This window comes from Miscanthus floridulus, chromosome 3 (genome assembly GCF_019320115.1).
Source record: "Miscanthus floridulus cultivar M001 chromosome 3, ASM1932011v1, whole genome shotgun sequence".
NCBI lineage: Eukaryota > Viridiplantae > Streptophyta > Magnoliopsida > Poales > Poaceae > Miscanthus > Miscanthus floridulus.
In genome coordinates this window covers 142,456,018-142,471,453 of record NC_089582.1, presented here as the reverse complement: position 1 = coordinate 142,471,453, position 15,436 = coordinate 142,456,018, and positions in this window count along the sequence as shown.

The following is a 15,436-nucleotide window of genomic DNA, read 5'->3' as shown; positions in this document are numbered from 1 at the left end:
GCGGAGCGAGTGGAGAAGGAGGAGCCCGTGCCTCGTGATGTTGTGGGTCTTGGGGCGAAGGAGGCTGGGCGTCTGCTATTGCCGAGGCCATTGAGGGTGAGGCTGAAGCCCCCAAGACCTCCGACGTCAGGGCGGTGGACGCCGGGGCCATCGAGGTAGAGATGGCGGAGGCCAGAGCCCCCAGGTCCGTCGAGACCGAGGCGATGGAGGTGGAGACGGGGCAAATTTTGGCGCCGCCCCTGGTTTAGACAATCTCGTCTGATGATTCCTCCCAAGGGAAGGAGGCGGCGGACGTCGAGGCGGCTAGTACCGTGGAGCAGCCAGTCCCAGATCCCGCCGAGGGGAGTTCGGCTCTTGTCCGGCTACGGCCCGAGCCCCATGGGTGGAACTTCCCGCATGTTTTCTGGCGGAACCGGGCTGACCCCGAGGGGGAGCCCGTGTTCGCCCTTGAAGATACCGCAGAGGGGGGGCATTGGGACACCCTCGAGCAGTACCGCCAACTGGCAGTGCGGTCGCTGCAGACAGCGATGACTATTATGGGGCGGGACTTGCCCGGTGTCACACTGGTAAGTACTTTCCTCTCTCGTGCAGCGTTGTTTTCTCTCCGAGCCCCCTCGCAGTGTTTGATGTGCGTTTTTTTGTTTTGCCTCCTTAGGAGCTCGAGACCCGATCCCTTGGGAAATCGGTGTTCCTACGAAATGAGAGGGATATCTGGGACCAGCTCCGGTGGCAAAAGGGCCTGCTTGCCGATGCCTAGGGGCTATTGTCGGCACGGAGTGCGGAAGTGGAGGACCTCCGCCTTCGTTGTGCTGACATTCAGGCCAAGTTGGCCATGGCTAAGGAGCAGTCCGCCCCTCTGGTGGAGAAGATCAAGGAACTGGAGAAGGAGCGAGACTCCTTCCGGTCTCGGGCCCAAGAAGCGACGGCCTCTGCCAAGGTCACAGCCGGGCAGCTGGGTGCGGAGCAGAGCGAGCATTAGGCGACGAAAGTCGCCTTGGCAGAGGCTACCAAGGCGGTCGAGGCCTCTCAGGTCGAGGTCTCAGCCTGGAAGAGCAAGGCCGAGGGTAAGTTCCGCTGAACCATGTTCCTTGTTCCATTTGCTCTGGTTCGCGTTTGACTCCTGACCCCTTGTCGCGACGTAGATCTGGAGAAAGAGGCTTCCCAGGCGGCTGAGGCCTCCGTCGCAGCGCAAGCGGCGCTGGATGTTGAGGTCCGGGAGCACGAGGCACTGTGCAGCGCTGTTCGTACCACCTACGAGGCCCTGGACGTCGAGGAGGTCCAATCGGCCAGCTCCCTTGGGAGCCGTCTGATTGCGTTGAGCGGCCGCGTCCATGAGAGGCTCCGGGGGGCGTTGCACACGGGTGTCAAGCGCGCCCTGGCCGTCGTCTCTTCGCACTACGCCATCAACCTCGAGGCCGTCAGCGACGGCTACATGTTGCCAGAAGATGACGAGGAGGCGGATGCGGAGGTCGTGAAGCTGTTGGAGGCGGCCGAGGCACCTGGCACAGCGCTGGCCCATCTATTTGAAGAAGAGGTGGTCCCTCCCGCGCTGGCCGCCGGTCCTTGAGCTTTGATCTGGGCCAAAAGGGGTCATGTAACCGGATTGGGTTAGTTGTCATACCGTGACGTCTTTGTGGCCATCGAGGCCTGTAAAGTATTTGCGTACGTGCGTCTTTTAATCGTTTTCTGTTCTACTTCCGAGCCTGTGCCCTCTGTCTCGATCTTGGGAACCTGCAAAGAAAACCCTCGGGACCTAAGCCGTCCTTCGGCGAAGGGTGGTGAGGGAGCTGCCGTAGCCCAGAGGCGTAGGCCGTTCTCACATCTCGACCGGCCCTTTGGCCTCCAGACAAACTTTTGGTCTTTGGGTTTCTTGTGAGGGTCCCGCCGGAGCGCGAGAGAGTTTGGCGTACAAATTTTTTGAAAGACCATTAACAAACGGTGTTCGAGACTTAGGGGGTTTCGGGACTTAGGGGGTTCCCCCTTTTTAGCCCCCGAGGGGGGCTCGGCTTTGCGGAGGCAGAGCCGAGTCCCCCTTATAGCGCTATTGTGACGTCGAGCCCCTATTGATAGACAAGCTCTCTGCATAGAACTTCCTCGGAGCCTACGCTGTCCTTTGGGTGAAGAGGTGGTGAGGGAGCTGCCGTAGCCCGGAGGCGTGGGTCGTTCTCACGGCTCGGCCGGCCTTTTCGCCCTTGAGACGATCGTGCGGTCCTTAGGTTCTATACAATCGACTTGTCTATAAGGGGGGGTTCCTCGAAAGATTATAACAACTAAGAACGCTTCTTTATTGTATTTCGAGAAACAATGTAAACAACGCTTGGAAATTTAAGGGTAGAAACGACGTAGCTGTTCTATGTTCCAAGCGTTTGTGAAGATTTCGCCCTTCTCGTTGGCCAACTTGTAGGTCTCGGGCTTTAGCACTTGAGCGACGATGTACGGCCCTTCCCAGGGTGGGGTTAGCTTGTGGCGGCCCTTGTTGCTCTGCCTCCGTCTCAGCACCAGGTCGCCTACCTTCAGGTCTCGTCTTTGGACGCGCCGGGCTTGGTAGCGTCGTAGGGCTTGCTGGTACCTGGCTGAGTGTAGCAGCACGACGTCTCGGGCTTCCTCCAGTTGGTCGAGGGCGTCTTCGCGGGTAGTGCGGTTGCTTTGCTCGTTGTACGCCTGTAGCCTCGGGGAACCGTATTCCAAGTCAGTGGGGAGGATGGCCTCGGCTCCATAGACCAGGAAGAACGGTGTGAATCCCGTGGCTTGGCTCAAGGTATTCCTTAGGCTCCAGATGACTGACGGGAGTTCGGCAAGCCATTTCTTGCCAAACTTCTTCAACCGATTGAATATTCTTGGCTTAAGGCCTTGTAGGATCATGCCATTGGCACGCTCTACTTGGCCATTCGTCCTTGGGTGCCCTACGGCCGACCAGGCCACCCGGATGTGGTGGTTGTCGCAGAAAGTTAGGAATTTGCGACCGGTGAATTGTGTCCCATTGTCAGTGATGATCGTGTTAGGAACCCCAAACCTGTGGATGATATCCGTAAAGAACAGCACCGCTTGCTCGGATTTGATATGAGCGATCGGACGAGCCTCGATCCATTTGGAGAATTTGTCGATAGCTACCAGCAGATGGGTATAGCCCCCGGGTGCCTTCTGCAGAGGCCCAACCATGTCTAGCCCCCATACAGCGAATGGCCATGTGATGGGGATGGTTTGGAGGGCTTGGGCCGGGAGGTGCGTCTGTCGAGCGTAGTACTGGCATCCCTCGCAGGAGCGTACTAGCCTCGTGGCGTCGGCCACCGCCGTCGCCTAGTAGAAACCTTGGCGGAAGGCGTTACCCACGAGCGCCCGAGGCGCCGCGTGGTGCCCGCAGACTCCCGCGTGCAAGTCCCAAAGTAAGGATTGGCCAGCCTCGGCGGTGATGCATCGTTGGAGAATACCGGATGGGCTACGCCTATACAACTCGCCGTCGTAGAGGACGTAAGTCTTGGCGCGTCGCGCAAGCCGCCGGGCTTCGGTTCTGTCAGCAGGAAGCTCTCCTCGAACGAGGCGATCAAGGAAAGGGACTCGCCAGTCCGTTCCTTGATCGGCCTCGGGGGGTTCTGCGTCAATCGCCATGGCCTCGGGCCCGGTGGGCGAGGTCTCGGTGGCAGAGGGGGCGTCGGGCCCTGCGGTGGGCTCGGCTGACGGGCCCTCTTCCGTCGCTGAGGCGTAGTCGACGGATGGCTTGTGGAGGTCTCTGTCGAAGATGTTCGGGGGAACCGGGGTCCGTGCCGACGCCATCTTTGCTAGTTCATCCGCGGCCTCGTTGAACTTTCGTGCAACGTGGTTGAGTTCGAGACCGTCGAACTTGCTCTCCAGGCAACGTACTATCGCGTAGTACGCCTTCATTTTGGGGTCATGGCAGCTCAACTCTTTCATCACCTGATCGACGACGAGCTGCGAATCACCCCGTACGTCGAGACGTCGCACTCCAAGTTCGATGGTGATTTGCAGGCCGTTGACGAGGGCCTCGTATTCGGCGACATTGTTGGAGGCGGCGAAGTGAAGCCGGATCATGTAGCGCATGTGTACTCCGAGGGGCGAGACCAGGAGCAGGCCCGCGCCAGCCCCGGTTTTCATCAGAGACCCGTCGAAGTACATGGTCCAGCATTCTGATTGGATCTGAACGGGTGGCAGCTGTGTGTCGGTCCATTTGGCTACAAAGTCGGACAGGACCTGTGATTTGATCGCTTTCCGAGGCGTGAAAGACAAGGTTTCCCCCATGAGTTCGACAGCCCACTTGGCTATTCTACCCGAGGCCTCCCGGTTTTGGATTATCTCTCCTAGAGGAAAAGACGACACCACGGTCACCGGGTGGGACTCGAAGTAGTGACGCAGCTTGCGTCTAGCCAAGACTACGGTGTAAACAAGCTTCTGGATGTGGGGGTAACGCGTCTTAGTCTCGGAGAGCACTTCGCTGATGAAGTAAACAGGTCGTTGGACGGGTAGAGCGTGTCCCTTCTCCTGCCTCTCGACTACTATGGCCGCGCTGACCACTTGGGTCGTCGCAGTGACGTAGAGTAAGAGGCGCTCGCCCTCGGTGGGTGGAACCAGGACGAGGGGGGTGGTGAGCAGTGCTTTGAGCCTGGCGAGGGCTTCCTCGGCCTCGGTGGTCCAAGAAAAGCGCTCGGACTTTCTCAAGAGGCGGTACAGGGGCAGGCCTTTTTCGCCGAGGCGCGAGATGAAGCGGCTTAGGGCCGCAAGGCATCCCATGACCCTCTGCACCCCTTTGAGGTCCCGGATCGGGCCCATGTTGGTCACGGCCGAGACCTTCTCCGGGTTGGCCTCAATCCCACGTTCCGAGACTATGAATCCCAAGAGCATGCCTCGGGGAACCCCGAAGACACACTTCTCGGGGTTGAGCTTGATGCCCTTCTCCCTAAGACATGTGAAGGCAATCTCCAAGTCGCCGACGAGATCCCCGGCCTTCCTGGACTTGACTACGATGTCATCTACGTAGGCCTCAACGGTTCGTCCGATGTGTTCACCAAAGACTTGGATCATGCACCGTTGGTAAGTAGCCCCTGCGTTTCTGAGGCCGAACGTCATGGTTATGTAGCAGTACATGCCGAATGGAGTGATGAAAGAAGTCGCGAGCTGGTCGGACTCTTTCATCTTGATTTGGTGGTAACCGGAATACGCGTCAAGGAAGGAGAGGGTTTCGCATCCTGCAGTGGAGTCGACGATTTGGTCAATTCGTGGTAGTGGGAATGGGACTTTCGGGCACGCTTTATTTAGACCAGTGTAGTCCACGCACATCCTCCATTGGCCACTTTTCTTCCTGACTAATATAGGGTTAGCCAACCACTCTGGGTGGAATACTTCCTTGATGAACCCGGCGGCCATGAGCTTCTGCACTTCTTCGCCGATGGCCCTGCGCTTCTCCTCGTCAAATCGGCGTAGGCGCTGCTTTGCCGGCCTGGAGCCTGCCCGAATATCTAAGGCATGCTCGGCGACCTCCCTTGGTATGCCCGGCATGTCCGAGGGACTCCATGCGAACATATCGACGTTCGCACGGAGAAAGTCGATGAGCACGGCCTCCTACTTGCTGTCGAGGGTGGCGCTGATCTTCAGTTCTCAGCCGTCGGGGATGGCGGGATCGACGGGGACGGGTTTGACAGCCTCCGCGGGCTCGAAGGTCCCGGCGCGCCGCTTGGCGTCGGGAACCTCGCCACCAAGCTGGTCGAGATCGGCGATGAGGGTCTCGGCCTCCACGATGGCCTCGGCGTACTCGACGCACTCGATGTCGCAGTCGTATGCATGTTCGTACGTGGACTCGACGGTGATGATGCCGTTGGGGCCTGGCATCTTGAGCTTGAGGTAGGTGTAATTGGGGATCGCCATGAACTTGGCGTAGCACGGGCGCCCCAAGATGGCGTGGTAAGCCCCCTTGAATTCAACCACCTCGAAGGTGAGGACCTCCTTGCGATAGTTGGAGGGAGTGCCGAAGCAGACGGGTAAGTCGATGCGCCCGAGGGGTCACGTGCGCTTTCCTGGCACGATGCCGTGGAAGGGCGCGGAACCGCCTCGGAGCCACGATTGGTCAAGCTCCAGGAGCTCCAGAGTGTTGATGTAGAGGATGTTGAGGCCGCTGCCTCCGTCCATGAGCACTTTGGTGAGCCGGGTGTTGCCGACGATCGGGTCGACGACAAGCGGGTACTGCCCGGGGTTTGGAACATAATCGGGGTGGTCATCCCGATCAAAGGTGATTGCTTCCCGAGACCAATCGAGGTACCGGGGGGTGGCTACCCTGACCGAGAAGACCTCCCGGTGTTCCCTCTTTCGCTGGCGCGCCGTGAGGCATGCCGAGGGTCCACCAAAGATCATGAAGGCGTTGCGCACCTCGGGGAACCCATCATCTTTATCACCGTCCCTTTCGTCGGGGCCCCTTTTCCTGGCCTCATCGTCGTCGGGGAGCCCAAGCCTGGCGTAGTAACGCCGGAGCATGGTGCACTCCTCGAGGGCATGCTTCACGGGACCTTGATGGTAAGGGCAGGGCTTCTTCAGCATGTCGTCAAATAGCCCGGGGCCGCGGGGGCCTCGGGGATTCCTGCGATCTGTTGTGGCGACATGGACAGCCTCGAGGACCTCCTGCTTCCCCGGGCGACCCTTCTTCTTTCTCTTGGGGACGCGGGCGGGCGAGGCCTCGGGGGCCTCGTCCTTCTGCTTCCCCTTGGCGTCGTTGTTGGGGAAGATGGCCCCCACCGCCTCTTCGCCCGAGGCGAAGTTGGTGGCGATGTCGAGGAGTGCGGCGGCAGAGCGCGGGACGTTGCGTCCTAACTCTCGGACCAAGTCCCGACAAGTGGTGCCAGAGAGGAAAGCCTGGACAATCTCCGAGTCGCCGACGCTGGGTAGCTCGGTGCACTGTTTGGAGAAGCGCCGGATGAAGTCTCGGAGAGACTCGTCCGGCTTCTGGCGGCAGCTCTTAAGATCCCAGGAATTCCCAGGTCGCACGTATGTGCCCTGGAAGTTCCCGATGAAGATCCTAACCAAGTCGCGCCAGTCGTGGATTTGCGAGGGAGGGAGATGCTCCAGCCAGGCTCGCGCTGAGTCCGACAAGAGCAAAGGGAGATTGCGGATGATGAGCAGGTCATCGTCCGCGCCACCTAGCTGGCAGGCCAGGCGGTAATCGGTGAGCCAGAGTTCCGAGTTGGTCTCGCCGCTGTACTTCGCGAGGTTGGCCGGCTGTCGGAACCGGGCGGGGAAAGGAGCAACGCGGATGGCCCTGCTGAAGACCCGAGGTCCTAGCGGCTCAGGGGAAGGACTGCGGTCCTCACCGCTGTCGTAGCGACCGCCTCGGTGTGGGTGGTAGCCCCGGGCGGCTCTGCCGTCGTGGCGCCGTCGCCTGCCAACTACTTCGTGGTCGCCCTGTGCCTCGCGTTGGTCCCTAGGTCGATCGCGCACCGAGGGGGCTCCGTCGGCCGTCGGTGCGCGAGCGGGCTCGGGACGGACCGAGGTATCCTGGCCCCGGCGAGGTCACGCCGTGGGTTGCTCCGAAGTGCCTCCGCGCCGGCGAGAGGCGGAACTTTCGGCCTGCTGCACCGCTGCGGTCTCGAGGAGGTCGCGGAGCTCTCCGCAGACCCGTCGCCCTTCGGTGGTAGAGGGCTCGGGCATCGCTCGAACCAGCATCGCAGCCGCTGCGACATTCTGGCTAGCGCGATTAAAGATTGGGGGTGGCCCTCCCCCCTCGTTGTCGTTGATGCGGTGATGGACGTCGCGGGCCCTCCCTCGGGCTCCTCCGCCCTCACCGCGCCCTCGCTGCTCCTGCTCGAGAGTGTCCCGAAGCTGTTGCAGAAGGAGTCGGTCCTATTCGACCTTGGCCTGAAGCTCGCGAAGCTGCTCCAGGTCTGGGCGACGATGCCCCCCGCGAACGGGATTCTCGTTCCGCGCTGTCGGGGCTTCGAGACGCGGAGGTGTGGCATCACCCGCCCCTGCCCGGATCGGTGAAGGGTTGCCTGTCCTCCCTTCCTCTTCGCCCGCCGCTGGCATCCCGAGCCCGACGTGGAAGCACTCGCGGGATGGATCGTAAGTCCCTTCGTCGTCGGAGTCGGAATAGCCGAGGCAGTAGTCGCTTGCGGCCAAGAATTGGCGCAAGGCCCCAGGGTTGTGGAGTTCGGAGAAATCCACCCCGGGCCATGCCTCGTCCTCGTCCGAGGGGTCGGAGTGGGTGCTCAGGTCGAGAGCGAAGCGCTGGCGGCGTTCCGAGGGGTGCTCGTGAGCGGCAGCGTAAGCGTAAGCATAAGAGGCGGCGGCATTTCTCAACCCAAAGGGGTATGGGGACAGTGCCGTCTCCATATTCTGCCCCGCCGGGGTCGGCTCTTCAGGGAGTGGTGGAGCGGAGCTAGATGACTGGGCATCGGCGTGAGCCACCGGCGATTTTCCTTTGTCCATGCTCAGGCCAGACAGGTCCCCAGCCAGGGACCCCGTACCAACAGCTGGTCGTAGGGTATCGGCGGGGAGTGGCGTGCCGCCCCGGGTTCGCGTAGCGTCGGGGCGGCATTGCTCGCGTCGTGCCTGGTGAGCGTGGCGAGAGCGGCCGCCCGGGCACCGCCTACGCCTGGGCTGCCGGGGTGTGACTTCATCATCGGACGGTGGGGCTCGAGGAGTGAGGAGTACCATGTCGTACTCATGCCCTAGAGACATGAACTCTAGGCTCCCGAACCAAACTACGGTGCCGAGATGCAATGGTCGTATGTGGTCTGCCATCCGGAACTTGCTAGGATGACGAAGCTGACACGCAGAGGCCCCTACCTGGCGCGCCAACTGTCGGTGTTTTGGAACCGGGGGTCCCTCAACCAACGAGTGAATTTGTGCTGCGTGCCCCTAATCCCGGATGGTGATGCAAAGAGACACAAGGTTTATACTGGTTCAGGCAATCGAGGCCCTACGTCCAGTCTGAGAGATCGATCTTGTATTCCTTGCACCGGAGTGCTCGTAGTAGGGGTTACAAGCTAGGTGAGAGAGGGAGCTAGCCCCAGGTCTCGGTGAGGATGGTGCGGACTGCTTGAGACATTGTTCCCAAGCAGCGTGGAAGTGTGTAGCTCTATCGGTGTGTTCGTCTTTCTGCTTCCTCCCCCTAGAAATGGCCCCAGTCCCTCCCTTTTATACTCTAAGGGAGGACCGGGACCGTACATAGGTTGCTACATAGCGCTTCTATAAATGGGGTGGCGTGTCCGAGCTCTCTAGCCGGCCACTGTTGTGGTATGGTCGATGGAGTGGCCCCATCCTTGTCGTGCGGAAGTGACATGCTGGTCATACTCGATCTTGTGCGTCGTGGGGCTCCGGTATGGCTTGACGCAGGACATGGCGGGCGACGTGCTGGCCACCGTGTAATGACGTCGTAGGGAGCAGCGGCTCTGCAGATGCCGAGGCCGAGCCATCGTGGGGGGCTCGGTGGTCATGGACCCTCAGGCTACCGAGCCCGTGAAGCAAACTGTCGAGGCCTTGGGGGAGTTATTAGCCCTGGGTACTGATTCCGAGGCCACAGTAGCCCAGACGTGGCTCCCCATGCTGCGTTGTTCTCGGAGCAAGAGTTGGCAGCACAGTGAGGCATGGGTGTCAACCATGTGCATGGTGGATAGCATAGTGACGGGTAACCCCTGCCCAGTCCTGCCTCCTGTCCCATCGGCCATTCTGCTGTACTGTGCCAGGCATGCGGCTGTTGTCAGGGGCAGCAGTTGGCTGAGTTGATGCGACACGACGTTTTGCCAGAGGGACGGGAGAAGGAAGAGGTAGCGGAGTGCTGCCGAGCCCGCCTTGCGCGAGACGGTGGGTCGGTGGCCCGGCCGAGGCCTTTGGCGGGGAATCAGCCGAGGCCCGCGGTGAGGGGGCCTCGGGCGAATCGGAGAATCGGCCGAGACCCGCGGTGATGGGGCCTCGGGCGAGTCGGAGAATCGGCCGAGGCCCGCGGTGATGGGGCCTCGGGCGAGTCGGAGAATCGGCCGAGGCCAGCAGCGTTTAGCTGGTTTCGATCTTTACGAAGTCTAAGCAGTCTTTTTTTGGATCTTGCTTAGGGTACCCCTTCTCACGGTATCCGACAGACGCGTCCGGTGGCAGGCGACCGGACACTGGCAGTGTCCGATCGGCAGTTCGCGGCTACAACGGTCGGGACGACCGGACGCGTCCGGTCAGGACGATTCAGCGTCTGGTCAGTAGCAGATTTGCGAGAATTCGACCCCAACGGCTACTTTCTCAGTGGGGCTTATAAATACAACCCCCAACCGGCCATTTGAGAAAAGTGGAGCTGAGGAAACTTACCAAGGGTGTTGATACACCATTTTAGTGATCTTCACTTGCATAGTGCTTAGTGTTTTATCAGGTGATTAGCATAAGTGCTTTGCGAAGTACTTAGGTTGATTAGACCACCGCTTATGTGCTTGCTCTAGGTGTTTGCCTAGTGTTTAGTGAGGTTTATACACCTCGTGCCACCCCGTGCTTGCGAGCACAAGTGTTGTACATCGGAGGGGCTTGAAGTCTTGCGAGATCACACCAACCGCATTTGTGGTGTGGCCGCCACCGTGTACTGGAGGGAACAAGGCCCGTGGCATTTCGGCCGGAATCTTGATAGTGAAGACGATGGGGAGCATCCAGGAGAGGCTTGCCAGAAGGCACGTTGGAGACCCACTTGCGCGTGGGGAAGGCCCGAGGCTATCCATGGAGTTACCCAACCGGGAGCTTAGCCCTTGCGAGGGATTCCTTGCGAGGGGCTCCAACAAGGACTAGGGGGAAGCTTGCGCGCTTCTCGATATCTTGGTAAAAATACCAGAGTCATTAACAGGAGTATGCATATCTCTACCTCGCTTTTTAGCTTCCGCATTTACATTGTTTACTTTACTATGTTTGTGGTAGAGATAGGAACACACTAGCTAAACCATAGCTGCACATTTAGATAGTTTATCTTTTGTATAGGTTTGGCTAGTGTTAGAAAAAGAGGCCATAGTTTAGAGTTAGATTTTTTAAGTTGCATAATTCACCCCCCTCTTAGGCGTCATGGCCCCTTCAATTGGTATTAGAGCTGGTTGGCTCATATTTGGACCTTTGGCTTAATCACCGTTGAGCCGACGCTATTGTAGAGTGGTTGGGATGGATACCACTAGGCCTCCACAATTTGACGGCACTAACTTCCCATACTATAAAGCTAGAATGGCTTGCCACCTTGAGGCGGTTGATTTGGGTGTATGGAGAGTCACTCATGACGGGATGAAACCCATCAAGAATCCCAAAAAACCCATAAAGAGTGACGAAAAAGAAATGCATTTCAATGCTAGAGCTAAGAATTGCTTGTTTGAATCTTTTAGCATGGATGTGTTTAACCAAGTGTTCACCTTAAATACGGCACATGAAATTTGGTTAAAACTCCAAGAGCTCCATGACGGCACAAGTAATGTCCGTGAGCAAAAACATTGTCTAGCCAAGCAAAATTATGATTCCTTTGCTATGAATGATGATGAGCTTGTTCGTGATATGTATTCTCGATTGAATCTAATCATCAATGAGCTCCATTCAATAGGATTATTAAAGCTAGATGATGCGGACATCGTGAGGAAGATCATCTCCGTTCTACCACAAAATAAATATGCAAGCATCATCACCATCCTTCACAACATGGAGAACTTGAGCACTATGACCCCAGGCATTGTCATTGGAAAGCTAGTGGCATTTGAAATGTCACGTAAGATGGGTCAAGGAGAAGCATCTTCATCAAGCAAAGGCAAAGCTCTCGCTTGTAGTGAGAAGAAAAAGATGAAGGGCAAGAAAGGTGAGTCAAGCTCAAGCTCAAGCTCCTCAAGTGAAGAAGATGAGGATGATGATGATGATGATGATGATTCAAGTGATGATGATCAATCTTCCTCCTCCACCTCCGACCTTGATGAAGAATCAATCAAATTAATCAACAAGGTGGAGAAGATGATCCAAAGGTTCAATGTCAAGGGTGTGCCCATCCAAATTCAAGATCTCATTTTCACCAATCAAAGAAATGAGCAAAGAAAGAGAGGATGCTATGGATGCGGCGAGTTAGGGCACTTTGTGGAAGTTTGTCCAAACAAGCCCACACCCAAGACAAAGAAGAAGGCATGCAAGAATCAAGCCCTCACATCAATAAGATCATGGGATGACTCTTCAAGTGAAGAAGAACCCCATCACAAGAGGCAAAGCCGCAAGCATTCATCATCAAGCTCTTCTCGTGTGTGCCTTATGGCACGAGGTAATGAAAGCTCTTCCTCTAGTGAGAGCGATAGTGATGATGATTTGCCTTCTTATAATACAATTGTGCAACAAAATCTTAAATATGCTAAAGTTTACACTAGTCAACAAAAGAAGCTCAAAAATTTAAAAGAAGGGCTAGGTAGTTCACAAGAAGCATACAAAAATTTGCTTGAACAATATGAAAACTTTGCAAATCTCAATGTTGAACTATCTACTAAAATTGAGCAACTTGAGGCTAATGCAATAACAAGTGCATGCACAATTAATGATAAGCAACTTGAAAAAAAATGAAAAATTAAAAGAAGAGTTAGCTAGCTCACTAAATGATTACCAAAGTTTGCTTGCTAAAATGGAAATCATGGGCAAACATTGTGATAAGCTAACAAATAAAGTTGTTAATCTTGAGGCCGTCAAAAATACCCCCACCAAGGCATCTAAAAGAAATGACATAATTAAAAAGGATGTCTCTACTTCTTGCAATGATCTATGTTTAGACTCACCTTTGTACAACCAAGTTTGTGTTGAGAAAATTGTTGTAGATACATGCACACAAGAGGTTGTAAAGGAGAATGAGCAACTCAAGCAAGAAGTAGTTCGCCTCACCAAGGACTTGACTCAAGTGAAAGGCAAGGCGAAGCAAACCCAACTTCATCAAGATAACACCGTCAAGGGAGTGAAGAAGTTTGATGAAGGACAAACCGTGGTTTGTTACGTGTGCCACAAGGAAGGTCACAAGTCCTATGAGTGCAAGGTGAAGAATGGGGGAGGAGCAAAGAAGAAGGAGAAAAAGCAAACAAGCAAGCTCTCCAACACCTACACCAACAAGGTGGACAAGAAGGCCTCCACACCTTATCTCTTGAAGAAGAAGAAAAATGACAAGGTGGTGGCCATCAAGGTGAACAAGCAAGCCAACAATGGGGTCAAACGCCTTTGGGTGCCAAAGGAAATCATTTCCAACATGAAGAGCACCAAAAAGGTTTGGATCCCGAAAGGGAAATGAGAAGTTCGTCGGACCTCGGGGAATTTGGAGACTTGGCAAAGTATGGGTGCATTTCATGGGGTGCATCTTGATGGACAAAGTCATTGCCAAGTAGGTTAGTGAATACTATGGACCCAAATTCCCTTTCCCATGTTAGGTAACTAGACGTCATTACTTTCAATTAGTATTCATTTCAATTGGTTTTGTCCTTCAATTGATATACTCTTAAAGCATCTAGTTATCTTTAATACCTATGTTTGCATTTACTTGCTTAAATCTTCTGTCATGCATTCAATAGGTACATCATATGGTAGGCTTGCTCGGTTACATTATCAACCCTTAGAGCAAACCTACATGGTTTAAAATTGCTTAGAAGCACGGCACATAGCTTGTCTTACTTTTGTTCATCTAATATGTGCCAAAGTCCAAATTGTAGATAATCTCTCCCGGATATCTCTTTGAAAATGATTCTCATATTCATGAGATGTCATCTTTCAAGTGGTATTTTTTATTCTAAAATCAATGTGCATGATTTCTACAAAGTATTCTACATTTATGTGCACATATTTAGGGGGGTATTTCTACAACTTGGATGCTTTGAGACTAACACTTTTTCAAATGGTATCAATTTTTCAAACCTATCACTTGTGTAGTAGTCTCATTGTAAGGAAATTGGTGTCCCCGGAGTTAAGCATCATTCTTCAATTGGCATCATCATGTTGATTACATTTCTTTTTTATATGCTTTCTCCATGCGTTATATAGATTAAACTCTCTTGTGCAATAAATTGCTAATTATGCATATGCTTTGCTTTCTACCATATGTATGCATATTTTTAGGGGGAGCTTAGTCTATATAATGTGAGAGTCAAATTTTGTGATCCATTTCACTCTATACACAAAGGATCACAAAGTTTGACCCTCCCTTGTGCTACTAATGTCTTCCTTTTCGGTGTTTGATGCCAAAGGGGGAGAATTTGGAGGACCAAAGGCAAGCATTAAGTTAATGTCTACAAATAGTAATGGTCTGAGAAAGGGAGGATAGTGGATTATGGATTAATCTGAGTAATGAGGAGAATTTATAGGAAGCAAGACTTTAATCCATAATGCCACATGGGGACATTTGCAAGGGCAAGTTAGGTCTTCAATTGGTATCATAGTCTTTCAAGTAGTATCTCTTAGAATCATATAACGTTGCCCCTTGCATTGCATCCTAGCAAGTAGATATTTTTTTAATTCAAAATTTTTACTATTTGCTTGCTTTGGTCGTGTTGTCATCAATCACCAAAAAGGGGGAGATTGTAAGGAAAATGGACCCTTGGCCCACTTACTTTGGATTTTGGTGTTTGATGACCAACACAACCAAATTGAACTAATGAATTTGCAAGTGTTTGTTTTGTAGTCCAATAGGGTGCAAGACGTGACTTGGACGAAGGCGACGTGATGATCCGATGATCAACACCTCAAGCAAGACTTTAGAAGCATAAGTGAAGACCCAAGATATCAAGCAAAGTCCAAGCATGAAGATAGGAACCAAGCCGTACGCAAGATCGCGAAGAAACGAGCTCGCAGAGGCGACCGAACGCTGGACCGGACGCTGGAAGCGCGACCGAACGCTGGACCGGTGGCTCGGCAGACAGGCGACCGGACACGAGGACCGGACGCTGGCGGCAACCGATCGGACGCAGAAACGCAGCGTCCGATCGAGTACAGAGAGGTTCCAGGCGCGCGAAACTACGACCGGACACGTCCGGTGGCAGGCGACCGGACGCTGGCAGCGTCCGATAGGCAGTTCGCGGCTACAACGGTCGGGACGACTGGACGCGTCCGGTCAGGACGATTCAGCGTCCAATCAGTAGCAGATTTGCGGGAATTCGACCCCAACGGCTACTTTCTCAGTGGGGCTTATAAATACAACCCCCAACCGGCCATTTGAGAAAAGTGGAGCTGAGGAAACATACCAAGGGTGTTGATACACCATTTTAGTGATCTCCACTTGCATAGTGCTTAGTGTTTTATCAGGTGATTAGCATAAGTGCTTTGCGAAGTACTTAGGTTGATTAGACCACCGCTTATGTGCTTGCTCTAGGTGTTTGCCTAGTGTTTAGTGAGGTTTATACACCTCGTGCCACCCCGTGCTTGCGAGCACAAGTGTTGTACATCGGAGGGGCTTGAAGTCTTGCGAGATCACACCAACCGCGTTTGTGGTGTGGCCGCCACC